Source organism: Bombina bombina, chromosome 3, assembly GCF_027579735.1.
Source record: "Bombina bombina isolate aBomBom1 chromosome 3, aBomBom1.pri, whole genome shotgun sequence".
Lineage (NCBI taxonomy): Eukaryota > Metazoa > Chordata > Amphibia > Anura > Bombinatoridae > Bombina > Bombina bombina.
In genome coordinates this window covers 1182993742-1183013557 of record NC_069501.1, presented here as the reverse complement: position 1 = coordinate 1183013557, position 19816 = coordinate 1182993742, and the positions used below count along the sequence as shown (strand labels likewise).

At 40.5% G+C, this 19816-nt stretch overlaps 1 protein-coding gene across 2 annotated transcripts in view; it reads right to left on the bottom strand.

Moving 5' to 3' along the window:
• The window catches only part of MRE11 (MRE11 homolog, double strand break repair nuclease), a 1042570-nt gene that overhangs the window by 84712 nt on the left and 938042 nt on the right, over nt 1-19816 (bottom strand). The gene's annotated exons all lie outside the window — the stretch shown is intronic.

Sequence of the window (19816 nt, the reverse complement as noted above, 5' to 3'; positions counted from 1 at the left end):
AAGACAACCTTTACCATGACTCGCACATATTATTAGATGAAATATACCACTTCTACATAAAATGTGAGCCAAGGCCGTCCAACCTCAATGAAAGGGCATGTGCTGACAGTGTAGTGTAATTAAATTAGAATAAAGAACATTTTTACATGCCTCCCTACCATAATCCTTGGGATAAAAGTTATACATAACAACTCCAAGTGCTATTGAACTAGAGTGTATTGCACAATGCCCAAAGTAAAAAAGAGAGATATACTGTCCAAATATGGACAATTTAAAATCAAGTTTAATACAGTTGTCTGAATTCTAATATTCCTAAGGGCAAATGTCATGCTTATGTTCATTAAGGATGGGAAGCCAGGGAACATTACCAGAAATTAATCAGATCGTATGAGGAATTAAACCCAGTTGGAGATCTAGTTTTAAGAAGATCCAAAAGATTTCTTTTTTAGCCAAAAGTCTATCTCTATCTCCTCCTCTAGGGGGTGTAAGTACTCTCTCTATGCATGTCCACCGAAAAGAATTGGTACTTTTGTTATGTTGTATAGCAAAATGCTGTACCAAAGGTGTACTTGCATTACCAACTCTGATGGTGGAGAGATGTTTCCTGATTCTTGACCTGACCTCACGTGTAGTGAGGCCTACGTATTTTTTATTGCACTCTATGCAGGAAATAAGGTAGATCACATATGTCGATCTACAGTTCAAACACATGTTTATATGATAAGTTTGTCCTGTAAAGAATGATTTAAACAATTCGCCTATCTCCACTTTCTCACAGGCTACAAAGTCACGGTTATGTCATTTATACATCCCTTTGTGTTTTAGCCATGAAGACTGTTGAGTGCTCTCAAACGGGAGCTTGGTGGGGGACACAATATTCCCTATTGTTTTGCTTCGCCGATAAGCGAACTTACATGACCCAATAGGAAGATCAGCAAGTCCATCATCAGCTTTAATCATGGAAAGATGTTTCCTGATGAGGCCACAAACCGGATTGTACTGTTCTGAATGGTCTGTGATAAAAAAAAGACCTTCCTGGGTTTTGTCCTTTCTTGTATGATCAGATCTGGGGCACAGCAGGTCTCTCCTGTCTAATCCTTTAACCTGCTCTAATGTTTTGTTTATAGAGTCCTTCGAGTAACCTCTATAAAGTAATCTATCTGATACTCAAGTTGGACTCAACTTCAAATTGAGCCGGGTCTGAGCAGTTTCGTTTCATAAACTGTCCCTTAATGATTCCCTTAAATACATTTTTAGGGTGGCAGCTTTTAGCATGCAGAAGTGTGTTGCCAGAAATGGGCTTTCTGTAGACTGTAGTATGTACTTTCTCACCATGTTTCCCGGAAAGTGTGACATCCAGGTAATGTATAGTGTGTGGGTTGAATTCTGATGTGAAGCTAATGCTTAAGTCATTACCATTGAGGTAACTGACAAAAGCACCTAGTTCCTCTTGATCACCGGTCCAGATAAACATCAAATCATCAATGAACCTGTAAAATACTATTTTCGAGCCAAAGGGGTTTCTACCCCCATATATGTGGTCATGCTCCCACCAACCCATAAAAAGGTTGGCGTACGAGGGGGCAAATTTAGCCCCCATGGCAGTCCCACAAATCTGAAGGTAGAAAACCCCCTCAAACTCGAAAGGGGGCTAAAGGGTTCTCACCATGGTACTTGGCCATAAAGTAAGATAAGGCCAGTAGACCTTTTTCATGTGGAATGGAGGAATAAAGTGACCTGACATCTACGGTCAGCCACGTATAATCTTCTCTCCATTCCATGTTCTCCAGTAGGTTAAAAATATGCATGGTGTCTCTTACGTAACTCCACAGTTTCAACACCATTGGCTGAAAGATTTGATCTAATCACTCTGAGGTGTGCTCCAAGAGTGACCCGATCCCACTTACAATGGGCCTCCCTACTAAATTATCAAGGGATTTATGAACTTTGGGCAGGTGGTTGAATACTGGGGTCACTGGGTGTGAGACCAGTAAGTAATTGCTTGTTTCTTCATCGATGAAGCCCCCTTCAACACCATCATCTATCAGATCCTCCAATTTCTTTCTAAAGATATGTGTGGGATCAGAATTTAAGATAGGATAGTCATGTGTGTCGAAGAGTTGTCTGTGGGCTTCATTGACTAAATAAACTCTGTTCATCATAAACACATAACTCTCCTTATCCGTGGAGCGGATCACCAATGCTTTCAATACATCCATCTCTTTCCTAGTTAAATTGTGATTTAATTTTTTGTGACAATAGTGCAGTCTCGTGAGATCAGCCTCTACCCTGCTTTGGAAATTCTCAAGTGTTGTACCACGACTCTGTATGGGATAGAATTTTGAAGCGTTCTTAAAGTTGGGGGTCTTTTTATATTTATATATTTTTATTGAGGTTATAATAACAAAACAGAAAAACAGAAAGCCAAAGAAATAACATATCAACATAATCCTTCTCTAGGGAACAGTATACATATAGCGTCTGTTCTACTACATTAAATATTTCTTAATTAACCTCATTTTATCAAAGTATATCTATAGAATTTCATGAACATGGCAGTCACAATCAGTTTTACAAAAAATCAACATCACTACAAGTGAAAGAACGAGGATGAAGGTGTACTGCATTAGTGATACACTCTATGCTGGATCTAAACAAACCAGTTTATTGACTCTAGACCAGTATGTCCATTAGTTTTGGGATGTGTGACTGGCCCTGAGGATACGTGTGGGAAAGAGGGCTGGCCAGGGGAATACAACAAGACAAACCAAAAAAAAAAAAAAAAAAAAAGAAAGATTGAGAAGAAATTTCCTGCGAATTTATGTAGTAATTCTGTACCAATTAATAAACTCTAACCACTTATTAGCAAATCTTCCCTGGTGATTAGGGCCATTGTCCGCATTATCCATCTGTTCTATGATATATTGTGAGTGTAGTAAATATGATAGGTTATTAATCGCGGGTGCTTGTTTATCCTTCCAATTTTTCAGGATTAAGTATCTGGCCCCAAGAATTGCGGTGTTAACAAAGGAGACATTTTGTATGTGGTCAGAGGCTTCAGTCAAAAAAAAATATTTGCTCCAAGTGAAGTATTATTTGTGACCTTAGTATCTTATTCAGCCAAAATTGCACACGGCGCCAAAATTGTAAAACTTTCGGACAGCTCCAAAACATGTGAACCAGGTCGGCCCTATCAGAGCAGCATCATGGACATAGATTTAATAGATTACCAAACCAACTATTCAGGCTTGCTGGCGGCATGTATACACGATTCAGTATTTTAAAGTGTGATTCCCGCCATGACGCCGAGAGGGTTGCCCGTTCGGCCGCAATTATACTTGATTTCAACTTGGCGCTATCCAAAGCTAGATTAGCATAGGACCACTTAGCACATATATCTTCGAGGTTTCGTTCCCCCATTGGTGTAAGCACCAATCTATACCAGTAACTACTCAAGTGTTTTCCTAGTTTATATAGCGACAAACCCATTCTGATGGCAGCATTGGTCCATTCTCTAGTGTGGTTTTGAGTGGAGGCATTATACCAGTGTCGGAGTTGTAAATATGCATAAAAGTCTGCATTATTAAGTTGATAACGGTTTTTAAGAAATTAAAAGGGAAATATGGAAGTGCTCTCAAGATCTCGTAACTGAATTAGATGGGATAGACCCTGTGCCGCCCATCTATTGAACCATTTATTATTTAGACCAAGGGTAAAGCATGGGTTCTTCGTAATAGGGACAGCCTCGGAAATAAGAGGGTTATCGTCCATACTGGACCGAATAAATTGCCAGGCTGTGATAACATTTATCAGTGTACACTTCTTCTTGAACTTACTTGGTATACTTTTACGGGGGGTATGTAATAAAGCAGAGAGTAAAAAAAGGGGTAGACTAGTTTTTGTTCCAAATCGAAGGATGCAACATGTGAACCACCAGTCAGCCAATGCATGGCTACCTTAGCCAGACAAATTTTATTGTGGATTGAAAATATCGGTAGAGCTAGTCCACCGAATCGTTTGAGTTGAGCCAGCTTGAGTAGCGAAATACGTTTCCGACCGTTACCCCAAATGAAAGTCCTAATATAACTGTCCAATAATTTCAAGTCTGCATTTGACAGCATATTAGGAATATTCTGCATAATATACAACACTTTTGGTAGGATGGTCATCTTTATCAAATTAATTTTAGCAGTGAGTGATAGTGGTATATGTGCCCATTTCCTAAAGTCTGCTTCTATCTTAGTTAATAAAGGGGTGTAGTTAAGGGTGTACCATTCCGCTGGATTTCTACTGATGTTAATACCTAAATAGGTGATGTATTGTTCTGCCACATTAAACGGGGGTACGTAATCTAAATGAGCTACTGGGTTTAACCAGAGCAAGTCGGATTTGGAAACATTAATTTTGTAGCCCGAGAATGACCCAAACTTACCAATAATCTCTAAAATTCCAGGAATCTCAGATTGAGGTTTATTAAGAAAGAGTAGCAGGTCATCAGCATAAAGTAATAATTTAAAATAGTGATCTCCTAAACAAATCCCGTTAAGATGAAGTTTTAGCCTGACCGCAAGGGGTGCGATTGCCAAGTTAAACAACAAAGGTGAAATCGGGCATCCTTGACGGGTACCGGTCCTAATAGGGAAATGATCTGATGGTGAACCATTCACCAATAATACAGATGACGCGTTCGCATATAGGGCCCGAATGCATTTAGGGAACTGCCCGCTGAATCCAAATTGATTCATGACATGGAATAAGTGATCCCATGTGATAGAATCAAAAGCCTTTTGGGCGTCAGAAATAGGATAGCGGGATCTACCTGTCCACCTGAACATGTTGTTTGGAAAAAATCTATAAGTAAAAAGATTTTGCGAATACTTGCCGCAGCTTTTCGATGTGTCATAAAGCCGACCTGGTCACCATGGATCAGTGGTCGCAAAGTTAAATTAAGTCTGTGTGCCAAGATAGAAGTAAATATCTTGTAATCTGTGTTTAGCAATGAAATAGGTCGATACGAGTCAACTAACTCAGAATATTTGCCCTTTTTTGGGATCAAAATAATTTTAGATTCTGCAAAGTATTTTGATGGTGTTTTACCCTTACATAGATAATCATTAAAAATATTTACCAGAGATATGTTCAACTCATCTCTGAGAATTTTGTATAGTTCAGCCGGGAGTAAGTCTGGGCCGGCTGCCTTGCCCACTCTCAATTTGTCAATAGTTTGAGTTACTTCCGCGCTAGTAATAGGTTGATTAAGATTTTCAGCCTCTTGTACAGACAACACCGGGAGCCGAATTGTTTCCCAGAACCTCTCTTTGTTAAACACATCAATCTGTGGTGCGGCGTAGAGTTTTCTGAAAAATTCGGAAAAACCAGCTTTTATGTCAGCAGGATCCGTTATTCTTTTCCCATCTATCTTTATAGCATGGATATTTTTATGAACCTGGTAGCTATTCACACAATTTGCTAGTAATTTACCCACCTTATTGCCAAATCTATAAAATTTGGCTCTGGAACGAAGTTCCTGAGTAGTGGCCTTCTGTAGTGATATAGGTTCCGATTCTTGTTTAGCTTTGAGGTAGGTCTGCCAGTTCTTATCATTAGGTATTGATATGTACCTATTATAGGAATTTATCAAGTAGTTGGATAGCTCAGTTTCCTTAAGACGTAGTTTATTTCTAAGTTTACAAGTGTAATTTTTCACTTCTCCTCTGATCACCGCCTTGGCGGCTTCCCAGAAGATTTCTGAGTTATGAGTGGACTGTTTGTTTTGCAGCACATATTCGTGCCAGCTATTGCGAATATGATTTATAAATCCGACATTATTAGCTAGATAGCGTGGGAAAGTATATCCTCTAACAGGATCAAAGGTGGGGCCACCTAATCCAATTACAAGGGATATGGGAGCGTGGTCAGAGATAGTAAAATCTCCAATCTCAACTTTATCAGTATTCCTCAATATTCTATCTGAACCCAAAAAAAAAAATCTATACGCGAATATGATTTGTACTGTTTGGATTCACATGTGAATGCGCATGTGCTAGGAAACCGATGCCTCCATATATCCTTGATTTTAAGTGCACTGCAAAAGGTTTTGAAAACTCTTGTTGCTTTATGCAAAATTCTGGGAGGTGCAAGCTTATTAGGTTGTAGTCTATCTATATTGTTAAAGACTAGATTGAAGTCACCTACCACTAACAAGTTAGAGTCTACATAATTAAATAATCTGACTTTCAGATTAACCCAAAATGATTCATCCATGTGATTTGGGCCATACACATTACAGATAGTATAGATGGATGATCCCAGTTTTAATTTCAGAATAATATAGCGCTCATTTGGATCCATTTCTTGAGAAATTATTTGATATTCAAAATTTTTCTGAAATAGAATAGCCACCCCACGCTTGCGAGATGCGCAGGGGGTAAAAATGACTTCCTGTACCCAATTCACTCACAGTTTTCTATGCTCTTGCTCAGACAGATGTGTCTCTTGTAAGAGAGCTATGTCTGCTTTAGATTTATTGAGTTGGGCTAATATTCTTTTACGTTTAATCGGGCTAGTGATGCCCCCCACATTCCATGAAATAACCTTTAATTTCGACATTTAATGTTATTATTTGGCATTATTGCAAGAAAAAAGAGAGAAGAAAAGAGAGAAAAAAAAAAAAAAAAAAACCTCGGCCACCCAATCCCATCCGAGCTTCCCCGCACCATAGGTGCTGAGTCGCCTCTGAAATTCATACATCCTAATACATAATACTTTAAAAACCAAATGAACAACCTCAGCATCAGTCTATTTAGGACACAAAAATCTAATTCAAACAAAATAATAAGAGAAAAAAAAAAAAAAAAGAAAGAACGGTAATTATATAATACACTAAACTCCCTGCCCTCCTGAGCTAGTGACTCTCTTTGTCTTTATCTAAAAATGACTTAGCATCTTGGGGTGTGTTTAGTGTAATTAATTAATTATCTAGAAACAACTTAATCTTGGCAGGGTAGATTAGTCTAGCGGGGAGATCAAGATTTATGAGCTCAGTACAGAATGGTGCCATTGCCTTTCGCTTATTAGCGGTCTGAACTGAGTAGTCCTGGAACAGTAAGATTCTATAGTGATCTATTTCCAGGTTTTGTATCTTTCTGTAAGCCCTTAAAATGTTAAATTTGTCCTGGAGTTTTCTGTTAACTGCCTGATAGCGCCCATCCTGTGAGCCCTCTCCACAACAATACCCTGATTTTGTTGGTTAATGCCCAGGAGTTGTGGAAGCGTAATAGCAGCAAAATGATTTAGATCTTTATATTCAATGCTTTCTGGAAGACCAATAATTTTTAAATTATTTCTACGTGATCTGTCTTCTAGATCTTCAATTTTTTCGTTAAGATCATTTATTCTTGTGCAGTTCTGTTGACAAAGTTGATCAGATTTAAACGCAGAGTCCTCTATGTCTGAAATTCTAGCCTCGGCTTCTGACAGCCGTGCAGTAAAATTTTTCATTTCTGAGGACAAGTTGGAAATCTCCGTTTTAATGAGATCAAATTGTGGTAGAAGTAGGTGTGCGACTTGTTTTGATATTTCCTCAATATCAGCTTTATTTATGTTAATGTTACTTATCTCAGGCCTGAGCTCAGAGTTGGGTTCCAGACTATTCCTGGGCCTCCGATCCTTCATTTTTGCTGGCATTACGTGCGATTTGGGTGAAAGAAATGTATCCATATAATAAGATCACCTACATGCAAAAACATGAAGTGAGAGAAAAAAGAAAAAAACAAAACAAAAAAAAAACACCCCGGGTGGGGAAGAAAAAGGGGTGCGTACGAATACTGATTACAATTATTCTGGTGAGTGAGAGGTATGTGCGAGGTGGAGAGAGTGGGTTAGTTAAGGGGAAAAAATCCCGAGTGAAAGTGCACGTGCCGTCCAACAATCAATAAGATATTATGGTAAGGAAATAAGAAAACAACACCACAGTGTTTATCTATGTGTAGCTTAAACAAAAATGGAAAACCGAAGGTTCACCGAAATACAAAAAACTTGGCCCACTCTTAAATACCTAAACCTACACAGCTACAATAACAATGAGCAAGTCTGCCCGCTGAGGGTCGTGAATTTTAAAGTTTGACAAGCCGCTTATCTACTAGATTTAATTCTCTGCCATACAACAGCTCCTGGCGCAAAGGGAGCACGTTAGTCCTAGATAAGTCATTTACGTTAATGTTATAGTCAGAATACACATTGGACAGTGATGATACAAATTTTAACTCGTGAGACTTTCTAAGAGATAAACAGTAATTGGGGAGATGTTGTTAATAGCTATCGATTACTAGGATGATATAACTGTTCTATGCTGTACAATCCCCTAATTAACTTTTATAAGATATAAATTCTGTTGCAGTTGTGTATATAAAGCAGGTATATCCAAAAACACTTTTCTGCAGTACACATATCACTAACAGAAACTCTTAAGGCAGCTGTAACCCCTCTTGCCCCAGTAACGCTGATTTACCCAGTTTAGGCAATATTTACACTCAAAAACGATATTCTATATAGGAGTCAATGTGTTTTAACCACAGTAGATCAGGGTGTTTTCAATACACATACAGAAATCTGACTACCTGAAGCAGGTCTGGGTAAACTCTAACAATTTGTTTTAACATAGAATCTATATCTGGCGTCTCCTCAGATAGCACTCAAATATTCTGATCCAAGGCGCTGCTAATAACACCTGTAAGAACATATACATGGAGTGAGATAGTTACAATGTGATATCATGAAGTGCTCTAAGCTGCTAACTCTCAATCCGTTTTTAAGCAGCTTAGACAAAATGGAATTATACGTGTTTCATCAATAATTATTATACTAACAGACTCCCCTTATGGTGTCATGTAACATGTTTATGCACATTAAGGGGAGAGTCCAAAGATGATATGTAGGAGATTATCCACGTTCAAAGACTGTCCAAATCCGATTACCAGCAGTATATATATCCAGGGTCGGCTCCAGAACGAATGAAATGGGGGGGGCATTTTTTTTCACGGGGGGGCACTTCTATTTAATTTGCTTTATTTTCTTGATATACTTTGCTGATAAGCATATCTAGATAGGCTCTGTAGCTGCTGATTGGTTGCTGCACATAGATGCCTCGTGTGATTAGCTTACCCATGTGCATTGCTATTTCTTCAACAATGGATATCTAAAGAATGAAGCAAATTAGATAATAGAAGTAAATTTTAAGTTGTTTAATATCATAACTTCTATCACAAAAGAAAAAATTTGGGTTTTGTGTCCCTTTAACTATTGTTATTAAGAAAATGCTTTTCTTTCCTATAGGTTTTCAATATTTATCTAGTACTTCATTGCATCCCACCCATTTAAAAGACCTGATATTAACTTTAATTAATGATAAGATATAATTGGGAAGGTAGGTTCATATTTTAAATTGCTGAATTTAATTTGACTATACTCATTCTCATCAACACACAAACATGCCTATAGTCTGTCTCTTACACACACATTGTGACATATTACATTGTTCACTCTTATATTCGCACAAATGACAGTAGTTAATTTCACTCACACTTGTACTGCGGCACAGAGAAAACTTGTCACACACTCAAATCAAGTGACAATATAATGTCATATGATATTATGCGCTGGAGAATAGATAAATCTGTGTGCAATAATCCAAGCTTCACTTCTTTCTAGACACTGCAGATGACCAGCAAATGGGACCACATACTGTACAGTTATATAGTATATGTACTGTATGTGCTCCCATAGTATAGTTCCCTTACTGTATATGATTGTAAAACAGATGTAGGTAACTACATATATGCATGTGCATTTTTACCTACTAGAATAAACAATTCCAAATAAGTTGCTCTTGCAGCCTAACTTAAAAGTGATCACACACATGATCTTGCTACACACACACACAAGTTAATTGCTTAGGGACCATAACTTTTGTATCTTAAAAATACAGCATGGACTTTTACTAGTACACCTCTATCATTAGAAACTTCCCTGCTTCAGATAACCTCTATGATGCAGAACTTTATTACTTACTTTGTTTTGGAAAAAAAAGTTTTACAATAGCTGCCATATCATGAAGAACTATCCTGGTTCACACATGACTGCACAAGGGATCATCTGAACATTAAAAACAACTTCTGCTTCACTTCACAACTGCCTACACAATAAAAGTGACTAAGAAGTAGTTGTAAATATTCAGATGATCCCTTGTGCAGTCATGTGTGAACCAGGACCGTTCTTCCGAGTACAGCAGCTGTTGTAAAGCTTTTTTCCCCCTTCTCAAAACAAAGTAATGCAGTGCTGCACAGTAGAGGTTATCGGCAGGGTGTGGAAGTCTGATGATAATACAGTTTAGTAAACGGTTTCCTTCTCACCAGATACCTCTCCTGCTCTGACCACCATGACAAGCTGCCTCCATCTGTTGTCAATTGCAACAAGGCTCCTACAAGCTACATGGCACCGTTACTCCACCCACCTCCCTCTACATCCTCACGCAGCATGATTATAGCCTGCAATAAAATGTGAGATATATATATATATATATATCCCCAGCATCTCATATTCCTTTTAACCTCCTGAATCAAGAAATATAGATCCAACAATCCTTGACTACTACAAAACATTTGCAAGCCTACTCCTTATTTAGTTCGGCTAAAAAGTATGGCTCTAAAGTATGTTATCAACCCCTGAAATACATAACCCAGCCATTGTATTCTCTATACAGGAAAAACATACGTATGTAAATCTATATATTTGTATTGTCCCAGTGCCCCATAATACATGTCTTGTACGTTTTACTAGCTGTGTCCAGTGTCCCTGTTCAGTGTTTATATGTTGCTGCTATTACTACGAGTGAGTGACTGTAACTCAAGTTACTTCTGATCCTCCAGCACAGACAAGACAGAAAGAGGACCATTTTGGAGGTGGAGGGACTTACCATTCCTGATGTGATGTCTGTGCAGTTCAAGATTTGTGGGGATAAAGGTGCAGCCTCAGGTCTGGAATGATCATTATGCTGTCACCTGTCCGGACCGCTGGGGCCAAAAGCTCTCCTCTCTCTGCTCTGACAGTGGCTGCAGCTGCCAGTAAGCAACACCCTCACACTGACTGAGTCACTGTCTAACAGAGACAGCCAAGTCGTGTACAGGCGCGGGAAAAGGAAACTACTTCCTCCCGCGCTAACTGTTACTGCCTCCTGTCCTGTCAGTGTCTGAGGAAAAAACTAAAAGGCCCTTCCACTGCACTGACTGAGTGCACAATCATTTGAGCGCGCACAAGCCCCGCTGCCAGAAAAGTCGCGGGGCAAAAAAATTAAAAAATTTAAGTAAAAAATGTAAAAAATTATTTTAAAAAATCCTGTGTTTTGAGGGGGCACAGCATTCCATTTGGGTGGGCATTGCCCCCCAATGCCCCCCCCTTGGAGCCGACCCTGTATATATCAGTCAAGTATCAAAGTTAATGCTGAAAATTATCAGACGGGTCTCAAAAAGGGAGGGGGGGGGGCTATACCCGTTTATAACAATCTCGCCATCCAGCCAGTCCCAAGCATTTAGAACCGTTTAAATACTTAACATGTTAGTCAGTGATGACATTGATAGTAGTAATGGCAGGGATAATAGAGCTATATAGCCCGCGACTATTCCATAGAATGCCGATATATGATAAAAAACTGAGGTCATAAGTAATCAAGTCCTGATCAAGACAATCACACAGTCTCTTGCTCCCTCAGCCTTTTAATAGTGTCCAGATAGTGATAATTTCAGGTCAGGTAGGCTCACTAGTTCCGTGTACAAACTCCAACTTAACAGCCCAGGCAGTTAAATACTTTGATGAAAGAGTAGGATTTTATGTTGCACCACCACTTTGAACCTTGGGATTACCACCCGACCTCCTCTCCTCCTCCTCTTACCTTCACCCGGTAGCCTAAAGTTGGGGGTCTTGAGGGAGTCAGAATGCTGTTCACATTCCTGGGTAGTGTTGAGGGTCTCTAGTGTTGAAAGGCTGCAAAGATCTTGGAAATCCAAGTCTTCCAGAGAGCATCTATTCGTTGACTCAATCTTGGTCAACATGCAGCTATTTTCAACACTATAGTTTCCACTTACTATTGAAAAATGTTTTTTAAGTGTCAACTTACGCACAAACCAATTCACATCCAAAAGGGTGCGAAAAAGATTAAAGGAATTGGTTGGAACAAATCCCAAACCCAGGCTCAGCACTTTATGTTCAGAAACACTCAGAGTATGAGGACAGGTTAATTACCGATACCTTGTTTGTCTCTGGTTTTCTCTGAAGTGTGTACCCTCCCTTGTATGCCCCTCTTAGACCTTCTCCCCCCCGTCTCCTTGCGAGGGGGGAAGAGAAAAACATAATTTATGCTTACCTGATAAATTTATTTCTCTTGTAGTGTATCCAGTCCACGGATCATCCATTACTTATGGGATATTAACTCCTCCCCAACAGGAAGTGCAAGAGGATTCACCCAGCAGAGCTGCTATATAGCTCCTCCCCTAACTGCCATTACCAGTCATTCGACCGAAAACATGCAGAGAAAGGAAAACCATAGGGTGCAGTGGTGACTGTAGTTTAATGGAAAAATTACCTGCCTTAAAGTGACAGGGCGGGCCGTGGACTGGATACACTACAAGAGAAATAAATTTATCAGGTAAGCATAAATTATGTTTTCTCTTGTTAAGTGTATCCAGTCCACGGATCATCCATTACTTATGGGATACCAATACCAAAGCTAAAGTACACGGATGACGGGAGGGACAGGCAGGCTCTTTATATGGAAGGAACCACTGCCTGAAGAACCTTTCTCCCAAAAACAGCCTCCGAAGAAGCAAAAGTGTCAAATTTGTAAAATTTGGAAAAAGTATGAAGAGAAGACCAAGTTGCAGCCTTGCAAATCTGTTCAACAGAAGCCTCATTCTTAAAGGCCCAAGTGGAAGCCACAGCTCTAGTAGAATGTGCTGTAATTCTTTCAGGAGGCTGCTGTCCAGCAGTCTCATAGGCTAACCGTATTATGCTACGAAGCCAAAAGGAGAGAGAGGTAGCCGAAGCTTTTTGACCTCTCCTCTGACCAGAATAAACGACAAACAGGGAAGACGTTTGTCGAAAATCCTTAGTTGCCTGTAGATAAAATTTCAGGGCACGGACTACATCTAGATTGTGTAGCAGACGTTCCTTTTTCGAAGAAGGATTAGGACACAAAGATGGAACCACAATCTCTTGATTGATATTCCTGTTAGTGACCACCTTAGGTAGGAACCCAGGTTTAGTACGCAGAACTACCTTGTCTGAATGAAAAATCAGATAAGGAGAATCACAATGTAAGGCAGATAACTCAGAGACTCTTCGAGCCGAGGAAATCGCCATTAAAAACAGAACTTTCCAAGATAACAACTTGATATCAATGGAATGAAGGGGTTCAAACGGAACCCCCTGTAAAACATTAAGAAATAAGTTCAAACTCCATGGTGGAGCAACAGTTTTAAACACAGGCTTGATCCTAGCTAAAGCCTGACAAAAAGCTTGAACGTCCGGAACTTCTGACAGACGTTTGTGTAAAAGAATGGACAGAGCTGAAATCTGTCCCTTTAAGGAACTAGCGGATAAACCCTTTTCTAAACCTTCTTGTAGAAAAGACAATATCCTCGGAATCCTAACCTTACTCCATGAGTAACTCATGGATTCGCACCAATATAAGTATTTGCGCCATATCTTATGGTAAATCTTTCTGGTAACAGGCTTCCTAGCCTGTATTAAGGTATCAATAACTGACTCAGAAAAACCACGTTTTGATAAAATCAAGCGTTCAATTTCCAAGCAGTCAGCTTCAGAGAAATTAGATTTTGATGTTTGAAGGGACCCTGGATCAGAAGGTCCTGTTTCAGAGGTAGCGACCAAGGTGGACAGGATGACATGTCCACTAGATCTGCATACCAAGTCCTGCGTGGCCATGCAGGCGCTATTAGAATCACTGATGCTCTCTCCTGTTTGATTCTGGCAATCAATCGAGGAAGCATCGGGAAGGGTGGAAACACATAAGCCATCCCGAAGGTCCAAGGTGCTGTCAAAGCATCTATCAGAACCGCTCCCGGATCCCTGGATCTGGACCCGTAACGAGGAAGCTTGGCGTTCTGTCGAGACGCCATGAGATCTATCTCTGGTTTGCCCCAACGTCGAAGTATTTGGGCAAAGACCTCCGGATGAAGTTCCCACTCCCCCGGATGAAAAGTCTGACGACTTAAGAAATCCGCCTCCCAGTTCTCCACTCCCGGGATGTGGATTGCTGACAGGTGGCAAGAGTGAGACTCTGCCCAGCGAATTATCTTTGATACTTCCATCATTGCTAGGGAGCTTCTTGTCCCTCCCTGATGGTTGATGTAAGCTACAGTCGTGATGTTGTCCGACTGAAACCTGATGAACCCCCGAGTTGTTAACTGGGGCCAAGCCAGAAGGGCATTGAGAACTGCTCTCAATTCCAGAATGTTTATTGGTAGGAGACTCTCCTCCTGATTCCATTGTCCCTGAGCCTTCAGAGAATTCCAGACAGCGCCCCAACCTAGTAGGCTGGCGTCTGTTGTTACAATTGTCCAGTCCGGCCTGCTGAATGGCATCCCCCTGGACAGATGTGGCCGAGAAAGCCACCATAGAAGAGAATTTCTGGTCTCTTGATCCAGATTCAGAGTAGGGGACAAGTCTGAGTAATCCCCATTCCACTGACTTAGCATGCACAATTGCAGCGGTCTGAGATGTAGGCGTGCAAAGGGTACTATGTCCATTGCTGCTACCATTAAGCCGATCACCTCCATGCATTGAGCTACTGACGGGTGTTGAATGGAATGAAGGACACGGCATGCATTTTGAAGCTTTGTTAACCTGTCTTCTGTCAGGTAAATCTTCATTTCTACAGAATCTATAAGAGTCCCCAAGAAGGGAACTCTTGTGAGTGGAAAGAGAGAACTCTTCTTTTCGTTCACCTTCCATCCATGCGACCTTAGAAATGCCAGTACTAACTCTGTATGAGACTTGGCAGTTTGAAAGCTTGAAGCTTGTATCAGAATGTCGTCTAGGTACGGAGCTACCGCAATTCCTCGCGGTCTTAGTACCGCCAGAAGAGCACCCAGAACCTTTGTGAAGATTCTCGGAGCCGTAGCCAATCCGAATGGAAGAGCTACAAACTGGTAATGCCTGTCTAGAAAGGCAAACCTTAGATACCGGTAATGATCTTTGTGAATCGGTATGTGAAGGTAAGCATCCTTTAAATCCACTGTGGTCATGTACTGACCCTTTTGGATCATGGGTAAAATTGTCCGAATAGTTTCCATTTTGAACGATGGAACTCTTAGGAATTTGTTTAGGATCTTTAAATCCAAGATTGGCCTGAAAGTTCCCTCTTTTTTGGGAACCACAAACAGATTTGAGTAAAACCCTTGTCCTTGTTCCGACTGCGGAACCGGATGGATCACTCCCATTAATAAAAGATCTTGTACGCAGCGTAGAAACGCCTCTTTCTTTATTTCGTTTGTTGACAACCTTGACAGATGAAATCTCCCTCTTGGGGGAGAGAATTTGAAGTCTAGAAGGTATCCCTGAGATATGATCTCTAACGCCCAGGGATCCTGGACATCTCTTGCCCAAGCCTGGGCGAAGAGAGAAAGTCTGCCCCCCACTAGATCCGTTCCCGGATCGGGGGCCCTCGATTCATGCTGTCTTAGGGGCAGCAGCAGGTTTCCTGGCCTGCTTGCCCTTGTTCCAGGACTGGTTAGGTCTCCAGCCTTGTCTGTAGCGAGCCACAGCTCCTTCCTGTTTTGGTGCAGAGGAAGTTGATGCTGCTCCTGCTTTGAAATTACGAAAGGAACGAAAATTAGACTGTCTAGCCTTAGGTTTGGCTCTGTCTTGAGGCAGGGCATGGCCTTTACCTCCTAATGTCAGCGATAATTTTTTTCAACCCGGGCCCGAATAAGGTCTGCCCTTTGAAAGGTATATTAAGCAATTTAGATTTAGAAGTAACGTCAGCTGACCAGGATTTTAGCCACAGTGCTCTGCGTGCCTGAATGGCGAATCCGGAATTCTTAGCCGTAAGTTTAGTTAAATGTACTACGGCATCTGAAATAAATGAGTTAGCTAACTTAAGGGCTTTAAGCTTGTGTGTAATCTCATCTAATGGAGCTGATTCAAGTGTCTCTTCCAGAGACTCAAACCAAAATGCTGCTGCAGCCGTGACAGGCGCAATGCATGCAAGAGGTTGCAATATAAAACCTTGTTGAACAAACATTTTCTTAAGGTAACCCTCTAACTTTTTATCCATTGGATCTGAAAAGGCACAGCTATCCTCCACCGGGATAGTGGTACGCTTAGCTAAAGTAGAAACTGCTCCCTCCACCTTAGGGACCGTTTGCCATAAGTCCCGTGTGGTGGCGTCTATTGGAAACATCTTTCTAAATATCGGAGGGGGTGAGAACGGCACACCGGGTCTATCCCACTCCTTAGTAACAATTTCAGTAAGTCTCTTAGGTATAGGAAAAACGTCAGTACTCGCCGGTACCGCAAAATATTTATCCAACCTACACATTTTCTCTGGTATTGCAACTGTGTTACAATCATTCAGAGCCGCTAACACCTCCCCTAGTAATACACGGAGGTTTTCCAGCTTAAATTTAAAATTTGAAATATCTGAATCCAGTTTGTTTGGATCAGAACCGTCACCCGCAGAATGAAGCTCTCCGTCCTCATGTTCTGCAAATTGTGACGCAGTGTCTGACATGGCCCTAATATTATCAGCGCACTCTGTTCTCACCCCAGAGTGATCACGCTTACCTCTTAGTTCTGGTAATTTAGCCAAAACTTCAGTCATAACAGTAGCCATATCCTGTAATGTGATTTGTAATGGCCGCCCAGATGTACTCGGCGCTATAATATCACGCACCTCCCGAGCGGGAGATGCAGGTACTGACACGTGAGGCGAGTTAGTCGGCATAACTCTCCCCTCGTTGTTTGGTGAAATATGTTCAATTTGTACAGATTGACTTTTATTTAAAGTAGCATCAATACAGTTAGTACATAAATTTCTATTGGGCTCCACTTGGCTTTAGCACATATAGCACAGATATCTTCCTCTGAATCAGACATGTTTAACACACTAGCAAATAAACTAGCAACTTGGAAATACTTTTCAAGTAATTTACTATAATATGAAAACGTACTGTGCCTATAAGAAGCACAGAAAAAGTTATGACAGTTGAAAATTAATAAACTGAAAAGTTATAGCATCAAATCTTTGTAAAAAACACAATTTTAGCAAAGGATTGCTCCCATTAGCAAAGGATAACTAACCCTGATAGCAGAAAAAAAAAAAAAATACAGAAATAAACGTTTTTTTATCACAGTCAACTACAATCTCACAGCTCTGCTGTGAGTGATTACCTCCCTCAAAACAAGTTTGAAGACCCCTGAGTTCTGTTGAGATGAACCGGATCATGCAGGGAAGACAATAAACTTCTGACTGAATTTTTTGATGCGTAGCAAAAGCGCCAAAAAAGGCCCCTCCCCCTCACACATAACAGTGAGAGAGATCAGTAAACTGTCATAAATTAAATAAAACGACTGCCAAGTGGAAAAAAATAGTGCCCAAAACATTTTTTCACCCAGTACCTCAGAAAATTAAACGATTTTACATGCCAGCAAAAAACGTTTAACATTAATAAATTGAGTGTTATTAAAAAGCCTGTTGCTAGTCCCTGCAAATTAGGCTAAAGTTTTATGCATACAGTATAATTCCAGTGAAGTTCCATTCCCCAGAATACTGAAGTGTAAAATATACATACATGACAGCCTGATACCAGTTGCTGCTACTGCATTTAAGGCTGAGTTTACATTATATCGGTATGGCACAATTTTCTCATCAATTCCATTGTCAGAAAATAATAAGCTGCTACATACCTCTTTGCAGATTAATCTGCCCGCTGTCCCCTGATCTGAAGTTTACCTCTCCTCAGATGGCCGAGAAACAGCAATATGATCTTAACTACTCCGGCTAAAATCATAGAAAAACTCAGGTAGATTCTTCTTCAAATTCTACCAGAGAAGGAATAACACACTCCGGTGCTATTATAAAATAACAAACTTTTGATTGAAGGTATGAAACTAAGTATAATCACCACAGTCCTCTCACACATCCTATCTATTCGTTGGGTGCAAGAGAATGACTGGTAATGGCAGTTAGGGGAGGAGCTATATAGCAGCTCTGCTGGGTGAATCCTCTTGCACTTCCTGTTGGGGAGGAGTTAATATCCCATAAGTAATGGATGATCCGTGGACTGGATACACTTAACAAGAGAAAAACCCTCTAAAGCCAAAAGCCGAAACATGTCAGCTTGTATTTTTTCGCTGGATATTCTACTTTTATTGATGTTTTTCTAATAAAGCAGTTTGCTAATTTTACTTCTGCCGGTGCTCCGCTTTTCCTTTGCTTAATACTTAAAACTCTAGTCCCATCTCGAAGAGTACTACCCTCCATAAGAGACTACTCCAAAATCTTCTAATACTCCTCTGCCAACCTCCTGTGACCAAAGGCAAAGAATGACTGGGGTTTATTAGAAAGTGGGGGAGGTATTTAAGCCTTTGGCTGGGGTGTCTTTGCCTCCTCCTGGTGGCCAGGTTCAGTGTTTCCCACAAGTAAGGAATACAGCTGTGGACTCTTCCCATATTAAGATGGAAATGAGAAAAAACGCACAATCCGAAAAGATACCTAGCAACAGCCGTTACTATACACAAACAGTGCAAATCATTGCCGCCCTAAACAGGACTGCCCCTAATAAAACACTTAAAGCCAAGTGAAAAATAAAAAGAGCCACATAGAGTAATATTCCCCACATAAGGGAAAATTAACCTCTGGTCCCCACATAGTGCCTGCACACTGCCTAATGAATCATATTTAAAGGATTACTATATCCCATTATTTAAAACTGCAGAATATATCTAACTGCTTAAAAGCCACCACTACTCTGCTGCAGAGATTGACATGGACACAACTAAACCCCAAATCCTTGCTTGCAGGGAAAAATATCTAAAAAAGGAAATTAATTTCTTCAGACACCAAACTTCACCTCCTCCATTGACAGAGGCAAAGAGAATGACTGGGGATTATGGGTAGGGGAGTGATACTTAACAGCTTTGCTCTGGGGGTTGTTGCCGCCTCCTGCTGACCAGGAGTGATATTCTCACTAGTAATTAATGAAGTTGTGGCCTCACCATATCTTAGGAAAGAAATACATTGCGGTCTATTGGAAACTGTGTGTTCCCTGTAAATATATAAGCATATAAATATTAATTTACAATCGGCTTCCCATCGCTCTGCAACTTACTCCCTTCGCTGCTCTAGGTTCTCATGCAGTGTCTCACGGCATGAGAATAAGGCTCCCATTGCAGCCTATGGAACCGTGCTCTTGTGATCACAATGCTTCCCAGCAATGTGAACACAAGGTCCTGTTCACATTGCGGCTAATTTATAATCCCAGTGAACATTTGCATGCGCTGGTATTACTCAGTGGAGCACAAATATTGCTTTTGCAAAAGCGATATTTTGTGCTCCACTTGTAATCTAGCCCATAATGGGTTATAGTATATGAAATGCATTGGAGTCCACTCACATACACATATTCTTAATGAGTCAGCAGATTATAAAGCTATATTACCAATATGTATTACTACATTTTACAGGGAAGGTAGAAGGGGCACATATGGTCTACCGCTTACGTGAATGATTAAAGTGATTGAT